A 23665-nucleotide genomic window follows, 5' to 3' on the forward strand; every position below is an offset into this window, starting at 1 on the left:
CGAAGAGTTAGTAGGTCGTTCTCTAAAAGGAGCAATACTAGTAGGGGAGCAGACACCAGGAGAGCAGTCGAGCATTTGAAATAAGCGAGCCAGTGTTTCCCCCAAGCCAGAGTTCCCGAGGGTCAGCGCAGGAGGGATGGTCACAGGCAACAGAGGGAGGAAGGGATGTTACACGGTGGAGATTGCCCTGAATGAGATGGAATACATTGCTTATGAACTGAACGGAAAACTGTCCTCTCAACCTTCATGGGGTTCACACTACTCCTCACTGATTCTGATTCCTGGCTACCCGCCCAGACAGAGGCAAATGCCCCTCTGGGTTTCTGATACTGTCAATTTTGGGGGGAGTAGAAAGCCCCATCTTCTCACGAGGAGCACCTGGTGGTTTTCAACTGAGCAGCCAACTAAGCCATCAGGACTCTTTCTCGCTTCACAACGAAAAGTTAAAAATAAATGAACAAACAGGTCATTGTGTTGCCACCTGAAACACCATCCGTGCAAGAGTGGGAACTCTGAAGAGTGACCTCTCTCCTGGCTCCTGGCCAGGGCGCCCCCAAGGTTTTGAGAGGCGCACTTGGTGCGGTGGCAAATCTGCGGGAAGGAGTCCCAAGAGCCCTGGCCTTCACCTTCGCTCTCCAGCCCTTGTCTCTCCAGTGGCTGCCGAAGACCGCCGCTTGGAGTCAAACCTGAGGGATCGGCCGGAACAGACCTGCTCACAGCCCCGCAGGCTTTCCAAGGCTGTACGTTCGTAGGGGGGCGGTTTGCCCCATTTCTCTGGGGGGACGGGTGGACTTGAAAAGGTGACCTCTCAGGTGGCCGTAGTTCTGCATCCTGGACTCTGGCTTACCTAGGCGACTCTCCCTTCAGAAATGTCTCCCATGTTCCCCACTGCGCACGCTCAGCTGGTGCCCGTGGACCGATCTGTGCCAGCTCTCACACTGCATTTGAACTTCCGCAGCACACCAAGCTCAAACCACACTCCCTGGCACCGAGTCTGCTCTGACTCACGGTCACGCGAAAGGTCAGAGTGGAACTGGCCCTGGCGGGTTCTGAGACTGGCCGTCTTCCCGGGAGCAGCCGACATCAGCCTTCTCTTCCCAAGCGTCCAGGACGTGCCCACGATGCCACCCGGCCTCCGTGCGCAGCCACGAAGGCGTCAATAATGGGCGGTGCACGTGGCTACCCCAATAACAAGGTTGACGGAATTAGCCATAAAATATACGTTTTATGAATATCTATGAATTCTATTTATGAACTAGAAGTAGAAATAGTATTATTTATTTTCATTACCAGACTTTGCTTTTAAAAACGTCATTTTTTTAATCGAAAGAGAGACCTGAATGAGTCAGAGGTCTTCCTCTTATTACTGACAAGAGTGGCTTTTGTCAAAGCGGGAAGAGTGAGCCAACATGCAATTCCAGAAATATGGCTGCTGTTTGTGACTTTGCACGAGACGCGTTCGCGCTCGGGAGATCTGGCACAGTCTTGCCCCGTGCAGTCAGCGCACTGGATAAACGTCTCACAGCGAATTTTGCCCCGTCTCCTATGCTCATAGCACGGCTTCTATCTGCAGTCTGCTTGACCTGCTTTCGAAAGCACACTGCGCAGCCGCAGTGGGCATTCTAATGGAGTTGTCAATAGACACAGGCATGGAGGCGCTTTACTGCCCTTTCAGGCTACAAAAACTTTTCTTAAAGGCTGCCTGCTGTTTCTACCAACTATGCATGAAATACAATTAAGAAAAGTCTGGTGCAAGGTAGTCACACAAAACGCTGGCAAATCTTCTCGGGAGCAAATTGTGTGCAACGGTGCTTGTAAGAATGTGTGGCCTAATGAATGGACGCCACTTAGCGAAAAGTTAAATGGCCTTGCTGCCTTTTGCCCTGTACCCTGGTGTCTAGCCTTCAGCATGAGAACTCTAGCTGAATGCTTCTTTTACCGAGGCACAAACACAACAAACTAGAAACGAACCAGACGAATCACTCCGACAGTCCTGGTCCAAGTATGAATGCTAAAATTGATACTGGAAGAATACATACCTCTTTGTTATTTCTAATTGTCCTGGTGAAAAGGTTACTGAATTCCCACACGGGACACCACAGAAGACAGCAGACCCGCACAACAGCTCCATTGAGCAAAGTGGAAGGATGGAGGATTGCAGACTTGTCAGCTGAGTTGAAAAAAGCCATCTGCCGTGGTAGCATAAATGTAAGTTAGTAGTTTTTAAAACTGTAGGAAATTGCCCTCTTGTTGCTAAGAGCTTGCTATCTTGACATATGTTTACCACTTCAAAATCACTGATAATCTCTTCTAAGTCCGAAGGGACACATCCATTTTTAGGTGCTATTGAAATACTCACGGAGGTAAAATAACTCTGAAACATCTGACTCCCTTAGAGCTGTTCTTTGATGCATGGTGTGTAGGAACATGTGAACCCAGGAGATGCCAGGAAAACTGGCTCATGTCAACTCGGGACTTATTTAGCATTTTTTAAAGAGTATGATTTTGAAAATACCTGAATGTAAAAGCTTAACGGTTGCTACTAACGGAGTCATTTAACTTTAAGATTTGTTCCTCATAAAAATAGGCACCGTCAACCCTCATTTAAAAATTAAAATAATTTGGTTTCCTCCCTCGCTCTCTTTTTCGCTGCTTGACTGCCACCATCATGGGTCGCATGCATGCTCCCGGGAAGGGCCTGTCCCAGTCGGCTCTGCCCTACCGTTGCAGCGTCCCCACCTGGCTGAAGTTGACGTCCGACGACGTGAAGGAGCAGATCTAGAAACTGGCCAAGAAGGGCCTGACTCCTTCCCAGATCAGTGTGATCCTAGGAGATTCACATGGAGTCGCACAAGTGCGATTTGTGACAGGTAATAAAATCCTGAGGATCCTGAAGTCCAAAGGACTTGCTCGCGATCTGCCTGAGGATCTCTGCCACTTGATTAAGAAGGCTGTCGCCGTTCAGAAGCATCTGGAGAGGAGCAGAAAGGATAAGGACGCCAAATGCCGGCTGATTCTGACTGACAGTCGAATTCACCGATTGGCTCGATACTACAAAACGAAGAGAGTCCTCCCTCCTAATTGGAAATATGAATCATCTACAGCCTCTGCCTTGGTTGCATAAATTTGTATGTACTTGAGCAATAAAATCGCTGTTTAACTACAAAAAAATTTAAATAATTTATCATCATTCTTATTGCCACCACAGGAGAAAGAGGAGATTTTCGCCTCCTATCCACAGCCCATCTCAGGAACCTGCAGAGGCAGCTCCACTGTGTCCTACCGTCACCAACGAGTCATAATCGACTCAGTGGCAGTGTTTATGTTGCTGTGAACAAAGTTAAAACATACGGTTTTTAAAATGCTGAACTCTCAACATTTTAAGATTAATGTGAAATGAAAAGATATTAAATATTGTTGAGAACAAGTGGGGGACCAGAGCAGAGATCCAAACCCATCTCTAGACAGTAGGACATCCCTTCACAGCAGGGTCACAAGGAAGGGATGGGCCAACCAGGGTGCAGGTTGCACCCATGAAACACACCACATATTCCTCTAGCTCTCTGAGGCTGCCTCACTCCCCATTATCACGATCCCAATCCTGCCTTTCAGTTCTGGCTAGACCGGAGAATGTACACTGGTACAGATAAACCCCCCGGGAACAGAACTCAGAGTAGAGATACCAGGAGGATAGGGAGAAGGTGGGTGGAGGAGGGGAGGAAGGGGAAACCGATCGCAATGATCGATGCATATCCACCACCCACCCCCACCCCCACCAGGGGAATGAACAAGAGAAACGTGGGTGAAGCGAGGCAGTGATCAGTGTAAGATATGAAAATAATAATAATTTATAAGTTATCAAGGTATCACATGGGTGGGAGAGGAGAGGGAGGGGGAAAAGTGGAGCTGATACCAAGGGCTCAAATAGAAAGTCAATGTTTAGACAATTATGATAGCAACCTATGTTCAGATATGCTTGAAACAACTGATGTATGCAATAATATAAGAGCTATTAGAGCCCCCCAACAAGATGATTAAAAAATATATTGGAATTTTTCTACCAACTTTTGAAAGCCCTGTATGTGTGTCATGCCAGAAAAACTAGATCCTGAATTGTAACCCATTTCTTTGCTAAGAAACCCTATGAGTATGCAAAAGAAATTACTTTTAGGTCACGATTCTAATAACAGAATTACCATTTTAAACAAATTCAACAATATAGAACAATGTTGTTGTTCTGGTCAGGCCCAGTCTAGACAGCTCTGCTTCCAACTCAAAGTGACCCTGTGTCCACAGGACAAAACGCCGACCGCTCGGACCATCTGTACAAGTGGTTACCTTTGAGCCCACTGCAGCAGCCACTGTGGCCATCGACGGCTGTTCTTATTGGGGACTGTCGAGCGGGTTCCGTTCCTAGTGCCTCAGTGCACAGCAGAACGACACACTGCCCCAGCGCATGCCATCCTCACAATGCTCTTCCTGCTGAGCCCCTTGCTGCAGTCTCTGCGTCCATCCATCTAGCCAAGGACCTTCCTCTTTTTCGCTGCCTCTCTAGCCTACCAACCATGACGTCCTTCTCCAGGGACTGTTCGCTCCTGACAACATGTCGAAAGTACCTGATACGAAAGGTCTCCATCCTTTCCTCTAAGGAGCATTATGGCTGGGCTTCTTCAAAGGTGGGTTGTTTGTTCTTTTGACGGTCCAACATCCATCACCAGCACCACAATTCAAGAGCATAGATTCTTGTCCGGTCTTTCTTGTTCCAGGTGTGCACATACACCGGCACACACACAGCTCCAGCATATGTGCACACACACACACACACACACACACAGAATACTTATTTTTAATCACTCAGTTCAGGTAAAGATAAAGATTTGGAGAGGTTGTAAATGGTAGGAAAGGCATTTATTTTAGGAAAATTTTAAAATCATTTTATTAGGGGCTCATACAGCTGTTATCATAATCCACACATACATCCATTGTATCCAGCACATTTGTGCATATATTGCCATCATCAGTTTCAAAACATTTCCTTTCTACTTCAGCCTTTGGTATCAGCTCCTCATTTTCCGCCCCCCACCTCCCCTCCCTCATGAACCCTTGATTATTTATAAATTTCTCTTATTTTTTTCAGGTTTTACACTGACCAGTGTTTCCCTTCACCCACTTTTCTGTTGTCTGTCCCCCAGGGAGGGGATTATATGCAGATCATTGTGATCGACTCCCCTTTCTCCCCCCACCTTCCCTTACCCTCCTGGTATTGCTAGTCTCAAAATCTGTCTGAGGGGGTTATCTGTCTTGGATTCCCTGTGTTTCCAGTTCCTAACTGTACCAGTGTACATGCTCTAGTCTAGCGGGATTTGTAAGGTAGAATGGGGGTCATGATAGTCGGGGGGGGGGGAGGAAGCATTTAAGAGCTAGAGGAAAGTTGTAGTTTCAAAGGTTCTATACTGTACCCTAACTGGCTCAGCTCTTCCTTGTGACCCTTCTGTAAAGGGTTGTCCAATTGTCTACAGATGGACTCTGGGTCTTCACTCTGCCCTCCCCCTCATTCACAATGATATAATTTTTTTGTTCTTTGATGACTGATACCTGATCCCATTGACACCTTATGATTACACAGGCTGATGTGCTTCTTCCATGTGGACTTTGTTGCTTCTCAGCTAGATGGCTGCTTGTTTATCTTCAAGCCTTTAAGACCCCAGATGCTATATCTCTGGATAACCAGGACCATCAGCTTTCTTCACCACATCTGCTTATACACCCACTTGTCTTCAGTGATCATGTTGGGAAGGTGAGCATCACGGAATGCCAAGTTATTAGAATGCATTGAGGAAAGACTTGAGTAGAGGCTCAATGTCCATCTGCCACCTTAATATTTAACCTATAAATATATGCATATAGGTCTATTTCCCTATCATTATATATAAATATATGTACATATGTACATGCCTGTCTTTAGACCTCTATAAATGTCCTTTGTCTCCTAGCTCTTTCCTCTATAGGAAATGTATCTTTAAAGGAAGGTGTTTTTGCTTTTCTTTTTGCACTAATTAATTCTTGCTTATAATAAAATTCTGTATCAAGAATTACTACTATACAAAACAAGTTTCTGTAGTTACTGTCTTTGTTACAGATTTGTAGCAGCTATAAAGCTTGAGAAGATCAAATCCAAGGTCAAAACATCGCTGAGTAGAAATATGCTTATGATACGTCCTACACATTCACATGGTTGTTTATTGTTCTTGAATAAAACTTGTCAGGGTCTTGGGTCCTCTTTTGACCATATCTGACTCCTGTGAGTAATTTTGAAACTATTCAGACCGCAAGCGAAAGGTTCGCAGAGGACAGAAAAGCAGCAAGCACTTGATGCTGCCCTGAATGTTTGTTAATGAGAGCCCGCTGAAGGTTAGGCTGGAATTCTGCCAGCTGTCCCGGTCCATGTAAAATAAAATACTACCAGCTGTGGTCAATTATTTGACTTCCCTATGAAACTTGAGAAATGTGTAATCACTGTTTATATGGCAAAAATTGATCAAGCGTGACATGCTATGCAATTTACTGATTGCAATAGCCTTCCAGGTACCAATTCTGAGAGCAGCGCATGTTGATTAGCTTCGAGATCTCTGGGGCTTGAGTCAGAGTTGGCTGATCTTTGTATGTCAGATGTCACTTGCTTTCGCATGACAGAGGTTTGGTTTATGGAACCTCTGATTTACCCAGTTTATCAACTATTAAAATATTTTTGTGTAAGTGTTTTTAAAAATGTAAGAAATGCTTACAATGCAATTGAAATTAGTAAAGCAGAACCCACCAGAATGTATGTAATCATTTCAATTTCATTTTTTAAAAATTGAGTTAAAAAATAATAAAATAAAAAATGCTAGCACATGAAAACATCTTTTTTACCCCCTCATTGCTATTTCGATTCAATTGAACTCATTAACTCAAAATATTTACCTGACTCCAAAAGTTTATATGATAATTTGGGAAATATCCATAGGAAAATGGTAGATAAAATAAAAAAAATTATAATGAGCCAAATGCAAAAAAGCAGTAAAAAATAGAGGGATGTGCGGACCCAGCCACTCATATTTACAATATGTGCCAAGAAACCCATTGTCATACTGCGTGTGCTTTGGTAACAAATACGCTTGCAGATGTAATGTCATTGGTTACCTCTGGAAGGTGTCTTGATCACCTAGTGCTATGAAAACAGGCTTACCACAAGGAGTGGTTTTAAAGAATGGAAATTAATTTGTTCATAGTTCTGGAGCTAACAATCTAAAGCAGCTGTGCCGATTCCTTATTTGTAGGAAGTTGGAATGTTCCTTGGTTCCTTGGCCAACTTAACACGGTATCTGTCTTCCCCCATTTATGTATGTGTGCATCTAATTTGCTCTTTCTATAATTCAGAAATGGTTAGGTTTATGACACATCTTATACTGATATGGCTTCATTTATGTAACAGAAAGCTTATTTCCCAAGATTACATCCACAGGGATAGAGGACAGGATTCTGACACACAGTTTACCAAAACCAAACTCACTGTCATGGAGTCAATTCTGATTCTTAGTGACTCCACAGGACAGAGTAGAACTGCCTAAACTGTGGGTTTCCGAGACTAAATAGTTATAGGAGAAGAAAATCTCACTATCTCCCTCAGAGTGGCTGGTAGTTTAGAACTGCTGACCTTGTGGCTAGCAGCCCAATGTATGACCTAGTATGCCACAAGGGGAGGCATAATTCAATTCATAACACAGAGGTAAGAAAGACGGACCTTTAATTACATCAAGGTAAGGAGGGTGAACTCAGAAGTCATTTCTGTGGTGCAACGAGTTACTTAATATGATTCTTCTAGATGCCTCATCTTTGCAACTCCCAACAAATCACTGGGTAGTGCTATGCTAATGTGAGATGTTTATTGGATAACTTGTTAATAATATAACTTTAGCGTATGACACCCTTGTGGTGGTAGAGCCATGCATATTGTATTATACTGACTTACAATATTCCATCTAGAGACAGAAAGGGGGAATCTCATTGAGGTAGTTAATTTAGTATGCCAACCTGGCCGATAAACACATCTGGGATTAAAGGAAGGGCGGAGAAATAAATGGCTCAGCGAGCCTGTCTTTCTTGTCTCTCGCTCTTTGATCATCGGACCAGTGTGCAGCTGCCTTACTTGTTCTGTGCTTCAATTTGCAAGCTACACTACCTGTGGGACACCTAACCCGTGGACTGTGTCACTGTAATTTGAGGTTCCTTCAAGACCTGCTTTGCCACACCATTGGAATTTACATTTCTTGAGCTGGGGACTGTCGGACCTTGTCATCTGGCTGACTGTTGGTGACCTGCCTTGCTGTTTGCTGCCTGTGCCCGGATTGCCTGAATTGCTCTACAGAGGACTACTCAGTGGCCCTCAAGACTTGAAGGACTGCCAATTTCTCACAACTGTCTCACTGGCTCAGTTGCACAGAGCCAATTGTACTGCTTTATAATTTAATTAACTGTTTATTTCTTATGTTATATATGTATCTGTATAAATATAAATATATATATAACTATTAGCATTCAGGTTTTGTTTCTCTAGAGCATCCTGTCTAACACACTCATGGCCACCCATGAAGAGCCAGGGCTGGAACATGCCCTCTGGACCCAGATCCCTGTACAGAAAACCTCCTTGATTCGGGAGACAGAGTGGGGGCACTGAAGATGATAAGAGCGATAAGAAACAGCACTAGGGAATGGTGGCAGCAGAGGCAACAAAACCATGAGATCAGCATGAGCCAAAGCAAGAAAGTTGAGTACTTTCTGCTGGGCTGCTTGCTGGCAGAGTGGGGTAGCTCTGTGCACTTGCTGGAACTAGGTTTACTAACTCATAAAGCTATAGTGGAGAGTCTTTGGGTAGATTCTTACTGGTGGTCTAGGGTAACTCAGGGCACTTATCAGCAGACCGTAGCAAGTTTTGTATGCATTGCTTGCTGTGGGGCCACAGGGAATAAGAAGTCAGGGCAGAGAATGCCATGTTTGTGGACATAAGAAAGAAAAAGCTGTCCTGATTGAAGAATTGTATCCTGGATAGTTTCTGATTCTGAATTGTAATGTGCTATTTCCCCAGTAAATCCCATAATTGCATTGTTTTTGAGTCTGTGTGGTCATTGCAACAAATTATTAAATCTAGTGAAGGGATAATGTTAATATCTATCATGTTAATATTATGTACATATAATATAACAAAACATAATTATGCATAATATTATATATAACATTAATCTATAATGTTAATAGATAATAATGTTAATATCAGAGTAGGTATAAGTGTGGAGGCTGGGGAACATCTGACTTCTGTCTCACAGGAATCAGCCTTGGACTATTGCTTGGGGTTATTCTCTCTTCCCTTGGGAAGTTAGAGGAGGTCAGATGCCTCATCCAATCCAGTCTTTTTCAATTTTCACTACTTTCTAGCACCTCATAATAGTGATTTTATTGGAAACAATGACTGTAAAGGTACATAGATTTGGGGGGGGAGGGGCAAGAGAGCAGTAAACTTTTAAGTTGCTACCTATATGTGGTCTATTTAAAAAAGAAAGAAAATATGATGCTAACAAGCTAGTTGCTTTTGACTTGCTTTAAATTCATGGCGATCCCATACGTGTCAGCATGGAGCTCTCCTCTGTAAGATTCCCAGTGACTGAGTCTTCTGAAGGAGATGGCCAGGGCTTTCTCTGAAGTGCCTCTGGGTAGGGCTGAACCATATTAGTAAGCAAGATTTTTTTATGAACATTCCAATGAACTATCTCAAGCTTTCAATTTACTAATAAAAAGCATGTTCTTTCATCCCCTGAGGATGTTTCACCAGGTGCATCAATCCAGTGGCTCTGGATTCAACATTTCAGTGGGACTCCAAGCGACAACTCCACAGGCTAAGAACACGTTAGTGAGGTCTTGCATTTCCGTCCTAGAGTCAAGTGTGTTAGCAGGTTCCTGGAATGTGGAGGGGATTCTCCCCGATAATGTGTGGCCCTTTGGACACATTGCAGGAAGAATGACTAGGACTAAAGGTCTTGCTGCCGTTGCTCTTACCGGGTCAAATAATGACCCCTTCCCTGCGTGACTCACCACGCTGGAGGGCTAGAGGGCTCAGAACCACCCCTAGCCCGTAGCCCATAGAGTTACCACTAAGATTACACTTCGGGGTCAGTGGAGTCAGCCACTATGGTGACTCAGAGGAATGTCACTGGTTTGTTTCTCCAGACGACAGAACTTTACTAGATACGATAACTGTGCTACTCATCTGTTCCCTCAGCCAGCCCAACGTACGACTTTCCTTCAGGAGCCTGGCCCTTTCCCGCCTTTAGGATTCTGGTCAGGTCCTCAGGAATCCTCTGCTGCGTACTCTCCACTTGGAAGCCCTGAAGGAGCTGGGATCTCCTTTCTCCCCAACTACGTCCAATGGTCGCACAGCGCGGAGGTTGTAGGAAACCTATCTCCCTGACGACGTCACCGTCTGTAGAGTAGCGCCGACGACTCGACACAGTGGTTTGTGTCTGACTGGGACCGGTCCGCAAATTGCCTCTCGAGTGCTTCCTTTAGCTTGGGTTTTCCCCTGAGTTTCGCAGATGACTTCAAATTTGTCTGAGTTCTCATGCAAAAGGATTTGCACTGGTATGGTACCATTTGCAAACGGTAGCACTGCTACGGGTAAGCACTCGGGGAGCCGGTTGAACCCTTCGGGGGTTCTCAGGGGGGTGTGTAGTAACAGCCGGCCCACTCTGCCGCGTGGCGCCGCCCGGAGTCCGAATGGGCAGTGGGCGACGGTTCGGTTTAGTCCATTCCCAGCATGGCTTGGAACGGCACGAGCACGAGAACAGACGCGCTTTCACGTTGAGGAGAAAGGGCCGCGGCACCCCTCTGCTGTCGTTCTTGCCTCCGCATTGCATGCTGCCAACGCGGAGGAGAGAGCAGCGCTAGTCTGTCGTTGCTGGGCATCGAGATCGGCCGGCACCCGAGTACCTGATAAATTCCATGTGCCATTGGATGAGCTTCCCAGTCACCGCATCGCACCCTGGGATTTGGGCTACTTTTATGATCAGGAAAACATCGAGGCACGCGAGATGAAAATACACAGTGTCTACAGAATGGGGCAACCCTTGCAGCGGGAAGGACAGTTCTTGTAGCTGTCACTAAAGCCACAGGATTCCTTTCGCAGAGAGAGGGACAATATCCTAACTCAAATCAGCTGGTTAGAAACGGAGGCCAATTAAGTCACAAAAGGTAGACGTTTGTGTGGTTGTGTGTGTTGTTTTATCTAAACATAAGCTTCACGAGTGAGCCCCCAAAGCACTGTCTCCTTTCCATTCGGAAAATCGCAGTTGGAGTTTTTCCATTGTCTATTTTGGTTCTTATGAAAAGGAAGCAGAAAAATGGCCTGATGAGGTGGCATCGAGCTTGAATCCACACCCGTTCTCTGCCTTTGCTCCCCACAGGGGAGACTCCCCTCTAACACTTGCTGCTATTAATAAGAGCTGAATAAAATGCTGCCTTTGTCTAAGGACATTAGCGCAATTGTGCTCCCGTTCCAAAGGGTGGGGGTGGAGAGGAGATGTGTGAAGGCCAGTTGCCCAGGGCACCAACTGCAGGGTTGCTAAATTTGTGAAGGTGGAGGCAGCAAGCCAGCCATCAGTGAACCACGAAGGCTCTGCCGCCATCCTAGGTGTCCTTGACGCTTGGAATCCATCTGCTTCCTGTAAGCACTTAGGCACATGTGTCTCTCAGAAATGCTGACGACCATTTATATACCGGAAGGAAGCCAGTTTTTTAAAAATCGGGTTGTATTCCTGCTCTATACTCATGATCACCACGGCTTCAGGATTAACTCATAACACGTTGCCAAGAGGGTAGGTGTTGGCTCATAAAGAGCAGAGACTCGGAAAGATCCACAGCGCTTGCTTTCCAGGGCCCATTTCCTCAACCTGGTCACCAGCCTTTTCTTCGGAGGTCTCTGGGTGGTCTCAAACCGTCAAACTTCTGGTTAGCAGCCAAAGCCATCAACAGTTTGCACGACTCAAGGACTCCACTTTAAGACCAAGGTGGTAAAGATATCCGAGCATTTCAAACTTAAACGAGGAGACTAGGACCTCCTTTTAAAAAGAAAATAGCGATCGTCGTAGACCTCTAGCGGAACATCACACACACCTGGGGGTAGCAAAGGGAGCCGCGGTGCTACAGTGGTTACACGTTAGGTTGCTCACGTTGGCAACCATCAGCCAGCTCCATGGGAGAAAAGGGAGGCTTTCTACCCCCGTAGAGTAACCGGCTCAGAAACTCACCAGGGCAGTTCTGCCCTGCGCTATGGAGTTGCTGTGAGTCAGAAGGACTCGCTTGGGTTTTGAAGGTAGTCAAATCACCTAGCCGCTCTGAGCCCCACAACACAATCTCTGGAGTGTAGCTCCCGTGAGTCCTTGCGTCTCAAAAGCTCGCCAGGTGATTCTGGAGTTGAGTGAGAACCTCGCAGCGATGGTGACCACTAAGACTCGCAGGCCTTTGCCCTCATCAGAATCGCCTGGAAACGGGCATGGAAGCAGGTTTCCCAGGCCTACTCTCATTTCCTGATTAGGAGTTCTGAAAAGGCTCCCAGAATCCCCATTTCTATTGATTGCTGCTGCATGGTGATGTGGCTCTTGGGACAGCATTGTGAAGGTCTCTGCTACAGTATGACTACTGAGTCATTCTGCACATCTCAAGGTACCTTAATGCCCAGAAAACTTCCTGAATTGTATCTGGTGGGATTTGAAGAAGGGACATAGGCAGAGAAGCAGGAAGTGAAAGAAAGTGATTTTAAGGGGGAAAAGGTGAAATTGTTATGAAGATTGGAGAGACAGAGTCCATGAGTTTTAAACGTAAAGGAGAAAGCCTGATGGCATAGTGGTTAGCTAACCTCAAGGCCAGCAGTTCAAAACCACCATCCACTCTGAGGGACAAAGATTAGACTTTGCACTCCTGTCAGGAGTGACAGTCTCTGAAAGTAACAGGGGCAGTTCTGTTGCCCTTCAGGGTCGCTGTGAGTCCGCATTCACTGATGGCGGTGAGTGGGGAGGCAGGGCAGGGCAGTTTTACCAGAGAGGTTGAAGAGGGTAAGAGACGCTAGCAGTGGTTCTCAACCTGTGGGTCGCGACCCCTTCAGAGGTCAAACAACCCTTTCACAGGGGCGCCTGATTCATAACAGTAGCAAAATTACAGTTATGAAGTAGCAACGAAGATAATTTTATGGTTGGGGGTCACCACAACATGAACTGTATTCAAGGGTCACGGCATTAGGAAGACTGAGAACCACCACACAGAGGACCTACAAGGACTTAAAGGAGGCTTAAAATATGATTCTGAGATTCTTTGGCTTTCCCTCAGTGTGCCAAGAAATAGATAGGTTATTTTTTGGTTGTGTTATCTGTGTCACAACTCTGTGTTGTTGTTGTTGTTAGGTGCCATCTAGTGGCACCCTATGCACAATGGAACAGAACAATGTCTGGTCCTGCACCAGCCTCATCCTGGTTCCTGTGCTGGAGCCCATTATTGCAGCCCTGGTGTCAATCCATCACCCCGAGGGCCTTCCTTTTTTCATTGCCGCTCCACTTACCAAGCACGATGTCCTTCTCCTGACATGTCCAGAGTATGCCAGATGGAGTCTCTCTGCCTTTGCCCCTCAGGAGCACTCTGGCAGTACCTCTTCCAGGAGAGATCCATTTGTCCTTCCGCAGTCCATGGTACTTTCAATACTCTCCTCCAGCACCACGAGTCAAATGCACCGTTTTTTCTTTGGTCCTCCTTAGTCCGTGTGCCCCTGCAGCAGGCCCTTAAGGCAAGGAAGAATATCCTGGCACGACTCAGGAGCCCCTTCCTCCTCAAAGCCCCACCCTGGCTTTCCAGGACTCTAGGAGACCTTGTGCAGCAGCTAGAGCTGGTGCGATGCGTCTGTTGGTCTCGTGACTGCTGCTTCCATGAGCATGGCTTGTGCATCTGAGCAGGACAAAATCCTCGACAACTTCGACTCTCCAGAAGGAACCATATGGATTAGGCTATTTTTGGTGAGGAGAACCTTATCTAAGAAATCATTTCCTTTATTTAAAAAATTGATTTTGTTGTTGAGAATAACAATACAGCAAAGTGTACACTTATTTAGCAATGTCTACAGGTTTCATTTAGTCACGCTGATCACATTCTTTAAGGTGTGCAGCCTCCTCCTCCTTTTCCCACTCACAGGAATTTACACCCACAAAGGTTCCTACCCCACCCCTGGATTGGGTAGCAGTGGATTGGATAACATTGGACTGGGATTGGATTGGATTGGATTGGATTGGTTAGCACTGGATTGGTTTGGTTAGCATTGGACTGGGATTGCTAGCCAATTGAACCACTAACTTTTTGATTAGCAGTCAAAACCATTAGAAAAAAAGAAAGCAAGGAAAACCTTTAAAATAAAAAAAACTTATTTTCCTGTTCAGTTCTAATTTGAGGATAGTGAATGATGGGACTTTCCATTCCCATGAAGAGTTAGCCTCAGAATCCCACAGGAAAAATTTTACCCTCTCCTGTAGGGTAGGAGTCAGAATCAACTCTGCGGTAGGGGTCCTATGAAACCTGGTGGTGTAGTGTTTGTGCTAACCACAAGGTCAGCAGTTAGAAACCACCAGCTGCTCCCATGGTGAAAGATAAGGCTTTCTACTCCAGTGAAGATTTACAGTCTCAGAAACCCACACAGACAATGCTACCCTGCCCTACAAGGTCATTTTGAGTCGGAATCCACTTGATTACAGTGAGTTTAATCTTTCAAGTTGCTGTGATCCCTTTGATACAATAAAGATAGTTCTTAAAAGATCATAAAGTTCAAGGCAGACATTCTTGAGCTAGTTTTTGATTTTTAAGAAGCCTTTATGATATACCGTATTCCTAAACCCTGAATTGTTTCCCATGTGAGTTATGTGTGTGCATGTTATTTACATGAGTATGTTATATGCTGAAAAGCAGAGTGAAACTGCCTGCCCCATCAGTTTCTCTAAGCTGTTGTCAGATGGGAAGGCTCCTTGGTGGTGCAGTAGGTAAGTGCTAGACCGCTAACTGAAAGGCGCACAATTTGAACCCACCAACAGCTCCACCAACAGAGGTGACAGTTAGGAAACCCTATGGAATACGTCAACTCTGTCTGGCAGGGCTGCTGGGAGTTGGCACAGACTCCACGGCGACAAGTTGAGGGATGGGTTCATCTTTATGGGAGTCGATCCCAGGTCTCTGTTCGCATCCAGGGAGGGTTTGAGGAACTTGAATTACCCACTTCTCGGTGAGGTGTCAAGCTTCCTGGTTTGTAGCTTCTGCTACAGCCTAACAACACGGCATCTAAGTGGTGCTGGGGGTAGTTGTCCAGTTTATATTGTAGGGCCTGATTTATTGATGTTAGGGGGTGCCTTTACAGGTGCTACAAAGAAAGTAACTGGTTTTGTTTCCTTGCTCTTTTTTATGATGTTATTATTGGTAAGTGCTGGTGATGCGTAGTGAAGCCTGTACAACAGAACAGAGCGCAGTCCTGTCCTGCGCCACCCTGCCCGTACAGTGGGTAAACTGAGCTCATTGTTGGGCTCCCTGTGTCAGTCAACTTAGTCGAGGGTCTGCCTCTTTTTCCGCTGACCCTCTGCTCGACCAAGTAGGATGCCATTCTCCAGGGGATTGGTTCCTCCTGACGACATGTCCAAAGTAAGCGAGATGATCACCTGCTCTCATTTCTAAGGCGACGCTGCTGGCATTTGAAATGCCAGTGGAATAACTGTCTGTCACAGCAGCACACAAGCTCTGAGAGTCTGACAAGCTGACAGGCCCCCTGACAGACTAGCGGGGTTTCCATGATCGAAAAACTAATTTGATAACCTTTACTCAGTCCAATTATATCTGCTTTAAAGTTGTTATCATTGCTGACATCAGGCTTTCCCTCCATTTTGATCCTTAGCGCTCTGCGTCTTTTTGGCATTTCACTCAGCTTTCCTGTGTGTTCATTTTAGTACAAAGTTGGAGGAAGTAATGTCAGAGAATGGTATTCAAAGTCAATTTGGAATCAACTCACCTGAATTAAAAAAAAGTTGTTGTTGACAATCTGCACAGCAAAACATGTATCCACCCACTAGTTTTTACATGTGTAATTCAGTGACATTAATAACACTGACCACGTGTTGACCATTCACACCCTTCTTTTCTGAGTCTTTCTTCCCCCCATTAACATAAATCCACTGTCCCCTAAGAGTCCTGGGTCATGTTTCAAGTGACTTTTGACACTTTGATCCCATGGAGCTGGATCTTAAGAGCATAATGCGTATGAAAGACATTTTTACGAGTTAGTCAAAATGATTGTTTCGTTTTAAGAAGGCCTAGGGAGATATTTTTATATTACGTTTAAAGAATATCGTCGGACAATACTTCAGGGGGTCATTCAGTCTTCATGGCTCCAGGAAGTTTCAAGTCTATACAAATGTGAAATTCTATTACGTGCCCCACCCCCGCCCCCGCCCCCTCACTTTGTTCGGGAGTCTTTTCTAGACTCTCTGAACAAAATGTTTGGTAACGACAGCGGGACAGCACCCAATTCTTTTTGCTTCATGGCAAAGGAGACAGTTCATGAAAGCAATTGCCAATACATGATGCATCTTCCATCTGTTCCTGATCTGCCTCCTCCCTCTATGGCCCCATGTGTATCGAGAATCATTGTTGTGCCAGGATGGCTGCTTGCAAGCTTGGAAGAGCCCAGGACTATTCAAGGGACTCGGCGGTGGAACCAAAGTACCATTTAGGCATAAAATTCCTGGCCATTATTTATTTTTTCCTCATGCTTCTCCATAGGAGAACCTCAGAAGCAACTGTAAGGACTTCCTAAAGACACAAATATGAAGTGATGGGTTCCAAACACTCACAACACTAAATTGTTAGGACGTGAAGCAGAACATGTTTGCTTGAATCTAGCAGGGACTGTATTCAAGAGAAGAGATGGAGAGAAGAGTGGATAAATCATCCCTGGCCCCTGTCTCTGGTCAAAAGAAATCCCGCTGTATGCAATGTGTATATGTGTGTGCGTGCACCAGGGCACACGTGCATGTGGATGGTGGTAGAAGTGTGGAGGCATGGAGCCTCCAGTGGAGGCCCATGACTTGTGTTGTGGGTGGGCTCCCCTTGCATGGCGTCATGGAAATCTACACGCACGTGGGCGAGCAATGGCTTGGTCTCGAGGCTCTTCAGGTGTTGCAGACATGAACTGGTCGTAGGAGGGAGCAGGGTGGAGCAGCAAACAGTGTCCTTTCAGAACTCGCAGTGACTCATGGATCCACAGGACAGCACACATCCCACCAAACCCTCAAGAAGACCTTTTCTTTAACATTCTTTCTTGATGTAATTTACCAGGAAATGGCATGCAGGCCATGTATGACCCGACCCCACCCTGCTTCAGTAGGGAAGAGGGAAATTCTACTCACACAAGCCCTAACAGACGTGAGAGCTTCCTCCATCCACACTTCACCCTCTTTGAGCCTATTCTGACTCCAGACGCTGCTCTCACAGCACCCTCCTTCCCTGCTGGGTCCGTGATCCAGGTGAAGGCCACAGAGAACTCACACACCGTCGTCATGAGCACGAGGGTTTGTCAGGGAGATCGAAGGGGCCCCGGTGGCAGGGTGGCTTAGGTGCTGGACTACTCACCACAAGGTGCCCAGTTTGAGCTGCTGGAGAGAGATGAGGCTTTCTGCTCTAGCTAGGGCTTACAGCCTCAAAACAACCACTGGGTCAGTGCCACTGTGTCCCGTGACCTCTTCGTTATCAGCTGAGCACTTCACTACTATACCATCAGGTCTCCATTGGACTGGTAAGCACAAGGTTGGCAGTTCAAATCCACCAATAGTCCTACTGGTAGAAGATGGGGGCCTGTAAAGATTGACAGTCTCAGAAACCCGATAGACCTGTTATGACTTAGACTCTACTCAATGGGAGTGGGTTTGAGCAGAATTCAGAAAGCCTGGGGTCAGTCCTGGATTTGTAGATAAGTCACGCATGTGGTGAAGTCTCTTGTTTTTTGCCAGCTCAGTGTCTTCACACAAAATGATTGTACCTAAGGTTCAGGCTGGCAAACAGTGCAGGAGACAGCTGTAAAGAATCTGATGTTTAATCAAGGAAATCCAGTTTTTGAAACAGAAAATAAGCTTGTACATTGTAGCTGTATTCAACTACGATTTCAGTTAGGTGAGGCTCAGGTTTGTTTCCTTGTGTTTGGGGATAAGGCCAAAGTAAGGTTTTTAGAAGGCACAAAGAAATCAGTAGAGCCTTGTGCTCAGGTTAGGAGCAGGCAGGACAAATGTTATGACAGTTCAATTTTGGTAAACAAGAAATTTGGCAACATAAGCACAACCCTAAAATAGTTTAATAACCATTCAGGTTTCCCCCACCCCCTCTCTCACTCCCCCTCGGGGGAAGAGCGTTTACATTCCTGAAAGGACATGGACTAAAATAGATGAGATGTCACATGGGGTCTTCTTTATAACAAACAGCAAACACTATTTCTTCATTTCTTCTATCTCCTTTTGGTTCTGATGTTTTAAAAGCAGAAATACTTTTTAAAAATTGGATTCAACCATTTAACTTATATACAAACTAAATATACTTTTTCTTGACCTTATTTTTACCTTGCCTTCAGAGATAACATGTTTTGTGGCTAACATGGAAAGTTTCCCCCTCTCCAAAAATTTTTCTGATGGAATAAGTACAAATTATAACTGGGTTATTAAGGATTTAGTCAAAAATATGAGATTGCATCTAAATGTCAGCTATTTTACATAGTTGCACTATTATTAAGAAAATGATGGTCTTGTTCTAAAATAACTTAAATTCACAATTTCTGAATCATGTGTGGCTTATCGATGACATTCTAGCAGTTTGACTAAAACACTATTCTTGAATCTCATTATAAAACTCATCCCTCCAACAGTTCCTGATCTTCTTGTCTCCTACCCTCTTGTAGACTTTGCGCATTATGTCTTTCTCTTCTCTGTATGTTAAAACTCTTCCTACTAAATTATGTTTCTGAAAAACTATCCCAGAAAACAATTAGATTCTCAGGTATCTGCCACTGTATCCCTCCTTGTCTTTTTCTTTTCTCTCTTTCTCCCCTCTTCTTCTTCCTACCTCTTTTTTCCTTTCCCTCTTTTCTTTCCACTCACTTATTGGATAAGTGTGTTAGATTTGGGCCGGGGTGTGGGTAGGTGTCTTCACTATGTACCTGGCTCTGTACTATGTTCCAGGAGACAAGAATGACTATATGGGAAAGATTGGACTCTTCTTAGTGGATTTATGAACTGGAGACAAAACAGACATTTGATCAATAAGCAGTTGAAGGGATTGCCTTTACACTTCCAGTCTTCTGAAATGGGGCTTGATGTTCTAGTCCAGGCCATCAATGATTTCTTCATTCCAAAAGTAATGAGCTCTCTTGCGTTTGTTAAACTTCTTTTGCTGAATGTCGTTACTTCATTTTTTAAGGAACTACTTTCTCGTTGGCTTTGTGTGCTTGTTCTTGTTTGGTTTACTTCCTTCACATTTCCCAGGCTCATTTGCTTCCTTTCCCTCCACTCATCAATGAAATGAATGTTGCACTCAGCCTTTTTAAAGGGTTTCTTCTCTGGTCTCCTGAGGCAAACGCACTGTATCCACCTACTACCCATGCAGGGGAATGTACATATCAAACCCATAGTTCTTTCCTAAGGACCATCTGTTAGCTTCTCAACTGCCTGCTGTTATTCCACCGCAAACCCTGCGGGTCCTCAACTGAACGTGTGCTCCCTCAGGAGGAGCTCCGGTTGTAGTTCCTATCTCACGTGTGAGAATCACCTTATTCACAATCACCACAATGAGGCTGTGGTAAGTAAGAGCAGCATGATTGTAAAGAAGTGGCTTGCGTAGGTATGATTTGCCTTGATATTTCACATGAACATTCAGAGTATAGAGTATTCCAGGCAGAGGAAAGGGGTGGGGGGCACGGAAAGGCCCTGGAATGAAAAATGAACTTGGGAAAGAGCATCCACGTAACAGAAGGAAGGCTTGTGTTACTGGAAGTTAGTGGGCTAGAAGAGCTTGGGGAAAATGGCAGAAGTCATGGAAAATATTCTAAGTAAAATGAGATGGCACTGATGATACTTCACTACTTTTGTGAAGTGCAAATGACGAATATATTGCTTCAGTGATGAAGAGCATATCGTAAAAAGGCAAGAATGTACATGCGGTGTCCAATTAGGAGAGTGTTCAGTAGTCTGGGCAAGAGGTGCTAATAGGCAGAAAAACAGAAGTATCAGTAAAACTAGAGGGAGTAGGAGAAAAAGATATTTTGGAGGCAGCGTCAATATGATTTGTTGACAAACGAAGTAGAGGATTGGGGGAAAGATAGTAAAGATTGCTCTCAGGGTTGAGGCATGGATTAACTACTCTGTAGATGGTTAAATCATTTTACTCAGATGGAGAACACTGGGAAAGGAAGAGGGATCTTCTTTGAAGGGAGGCCAAATAGAGAATTATGTGTCGATCAAATTACATTCGAAAAGCTTATTAGCATTACAAGAGGAGCTTGCAATAGACAGTTGTATAAATGAACCCCGAGTCCAGCAGAAAGGTCAAGAGTTTGGTAGAGTCCTAACTGTGGGAGGCATTGAGAAGTAGTATACTGGTGTTTGGATCCAAGGGAAAGAATAAGATTTCTCAACAAGAAAGTGTAGAGAAGAGCAGAGGACAAGAGGCTGGTGGGGATGGAGTCATTCATTACTGTAATATTTAGAAGTCAAACAGGAGAAGCAAGTGGACTAGGTGAGTGTGGATAGAGAAGAAGGCAGGGTCAGAGAACAGGATCAATGCTGGGAGAGGTGCTTACTTTCTCTGAAAGTTGATAAAAACATCTTAATTATCCCACAAGCTTTGATATGTTTGACATTACTATCATATTTTGGTGGGACATTAGTTATATAGTTATTGTTCTATTGTTTTCATTTACTCTAATCTAATATGAATGCATATAACCCAAACTCAAACTCACTACCATCAAGTCAATGCTGACTCACAGTGATACACTGTGGGTTTCCGAGGCTCTTAATTGTTTATGGGAATAAAATGCCTAGCCTTTCTCCTGCAGAGCTGCAGGTGATTTTGAACAGCCAACCATGTGGATTGCAGCCCAACATGTAACCACACATCACCAGGACTCCTATGAATACATACAGTAGGACATTTTTGTGTGTGTCATATCTTGCCCTGTCTGACGTCTCCCTTCACCCACTTTTCTGTTGTCTATCCCCCAGGGAGGAGGTCACATGTAGATCCTTGTAATCGGTTCCCTCTTTCCAACCCACTCTCCCTCTTCCCTCCCAGTATCGCTACTGACAACCCTGGTCCTGAAGGTATCATCCTCCCTGGATTCCCTGTGCCTCCAGCTCCTATCTGCACAAGTGTACATCCTGTGGTCTAGCCAGATTTGCAAGGTAGAATTCGGATCATATTGGGGGGGGGGAGCATTTAGGAACTAGAGGAAAGTTGTAGTTTTCATCGTTGCTGCATCGCACCTTGACTGGCTCGTCTCCTCCCCTAGACCCCTCTGCAAGGGGATCTCCAGTGGCCGACAAATGGGCTTTGGGTCTCTACTCTGCACTTCCCCCTTCATTCACTATGGTAAGGTTTTTGTTCTGGTGATGCCTTATACCTGATCCCTTCGACACCTTATGATCTCACAGGTTGGTGTGCTTCTTCCATGTGGGCTTTGTTGCTTCTGAGCTAGATGGCCACTTGTTTACCTTCAAGCCTTTTAGACCCAGACACTATACCTTTTGATAGCTGGGCACCATCAGCTTTCTTCGCTACATTTACTTATGCACCCATTTGTCCTCAGAATCGTATCATGGAGGTGTGCACCCAGTGATATGATTTTTTGTTCTTTGATGCCTGATAACTGATCCCTTCGGAACCTTGTGATCACACAGGCTGGTGTGTTCTTCCACGTGGGCTTTATTGCTTCTGAGCTAGATGGACGCTTGTTTATCTTCAAGCCTTTAAGACCACAGATGCTATATTTTTTGATAGCCGGGCACCATCAACTTTCTTCACCACATTTGCTTATTCACCTGCTTTGTCTTTAGTGGTTGTGTCGGGAGGGTGAGCATCATAGAATGCCAATTTAATAGAAGAAAGTATTCTTGCACTGAGGGAGTACTTGGGTGGAGGCCCAATGTCCTTCTGCTATCTTAATACTAAACCTATAAATATAGGCACAGAGATCTATTTCCCCATCCTCACATATAAATATATTTGCATATGTACATGTCTTTATCTAGACCTTTATAAATGCCCTTTGCCTCCAAGTTCTTTTCTCTATTTCCCTTGACTTTCCTCCGGTTCCACTATCAGGCTCCGTCCCCAGCTGGGTTTCAGCAATACCTCTTCATTACATTACCCTTGATCATGCCCTACCAGGCCTCCTACACCTTCCTCACCACCAATTTGGATCACTTGTTGTTCCCTTGTCCCTGGGTTTGTTAACACTACTTCCTTTCCCCCCACCTTCCTCTATCCCATGTCCCCCTGGAATTGTCCGTCCAGTTGTTTTCTCCTTCAGATTGTTCATCTAGCCTATTTTATTTAGACAGACCTGTGGAGATAATAACATGCACAAAAATAAGACATAGCAAAACCAAGCAACAATATACAACAAAACAACAACATCAAGAAACCACTGACAAAGAACAAAACAAAACACAACAAGAAAGAAAAGCTTGTAGTTAGTTCAAGGATCGTTTGTTGGCCTTTAGGAGTGTTTTCCAGTCCAGTCTGTTGGGGCACCATGCCCTGGCCCCAAAGTTCATCTTCGGCATTCCCTGGGAACCTTGCTGCTCCATTCCCTTGCTGTTCTGCTGCACTGCCCCAGTGCTTTGCCTCGGTGTGGCGGCATCAGGTTGGGCGCAATTCCCACAACGTGTCTCCGGTGCTGTCCCCTGTAGGGCCATGGGTCAGTGAGGGGCATCATGTCTCATAGTGGGGCTGGCCATGTGGTCCTCTCTGTGGACTGTGCTCTAATTGGGGTCATCGTCCTCAAGGCCTGTTGGGCCAGGATGTGCTCCTCTCTCCTACTCCCCCTTCATCTGCTCCCATGTGCTCCAATCAGATATGTCCCTCTCCCGGAGCTGCAGATTCAATGCCACCCTTTGAAATAAATTCTTCTGCGGGGAGGGGCAGGTGTCCACTTAGTATTTGGTACTGAGGCCAGATCCCAGACCTCTCCACTGGTTCCCTGCTCCATGCCAACATGTTGCATTCATACCTTGGGTTGAAGTTTGGTCCCTCTTTCCCTGTGGAGATATAAACAATACCCTCCCCTTGAGTGGATTAGCACCCTGTGACCCCCCACTACCCATTTCTTCCTTATTTTCATCTTTTTTTCCCCTTTCCCCACCTCCTCCCCAGTTGTCTACCATATGCATCCCTGGTTTTGGTCTGGTCTCTGCCATACTATACGGTCCTCACCCCAAGAATGTTTGCATACAGCAGTTTTTCCCCTATGCCCCTTTTGCATTTTTTTTAACGCTTACCTCAGCAGACTCATGTTTTACTTGTC

General features: G+C 45.2%; 1 pseudogene; it reads left to right on the plus strand.

Moving 5' to 3' along the window:
* The first annotated feature begins 2630 nt into the window (after positions 1-2630).
* Positions 2631-3164, plus strand: LOC142424184 (small ribosomal subunit protein uS15-like; annotated as a pseudogene).
* The last annotated feature ends 20501 nt before the right edge of the window (positions 3165-23665 follow it).

The sequence above is a fragment of the Tenrec ecaudatus genome, chromosome 13, assembly GCF_050624435.1.
Source record: "Tenrec ecaudatus isolate mTenEca1 chromosome 13, mTenEca1.hap1, whole genome shotgun sequence".
In the NCBI taxonomy this organism is placed as follows: Eukaryota; Metazoa; Chordata; class Mammalia; order Afrosoricida; family Tenrecidae; genus Tenrec; species Tenrec ecaudatus.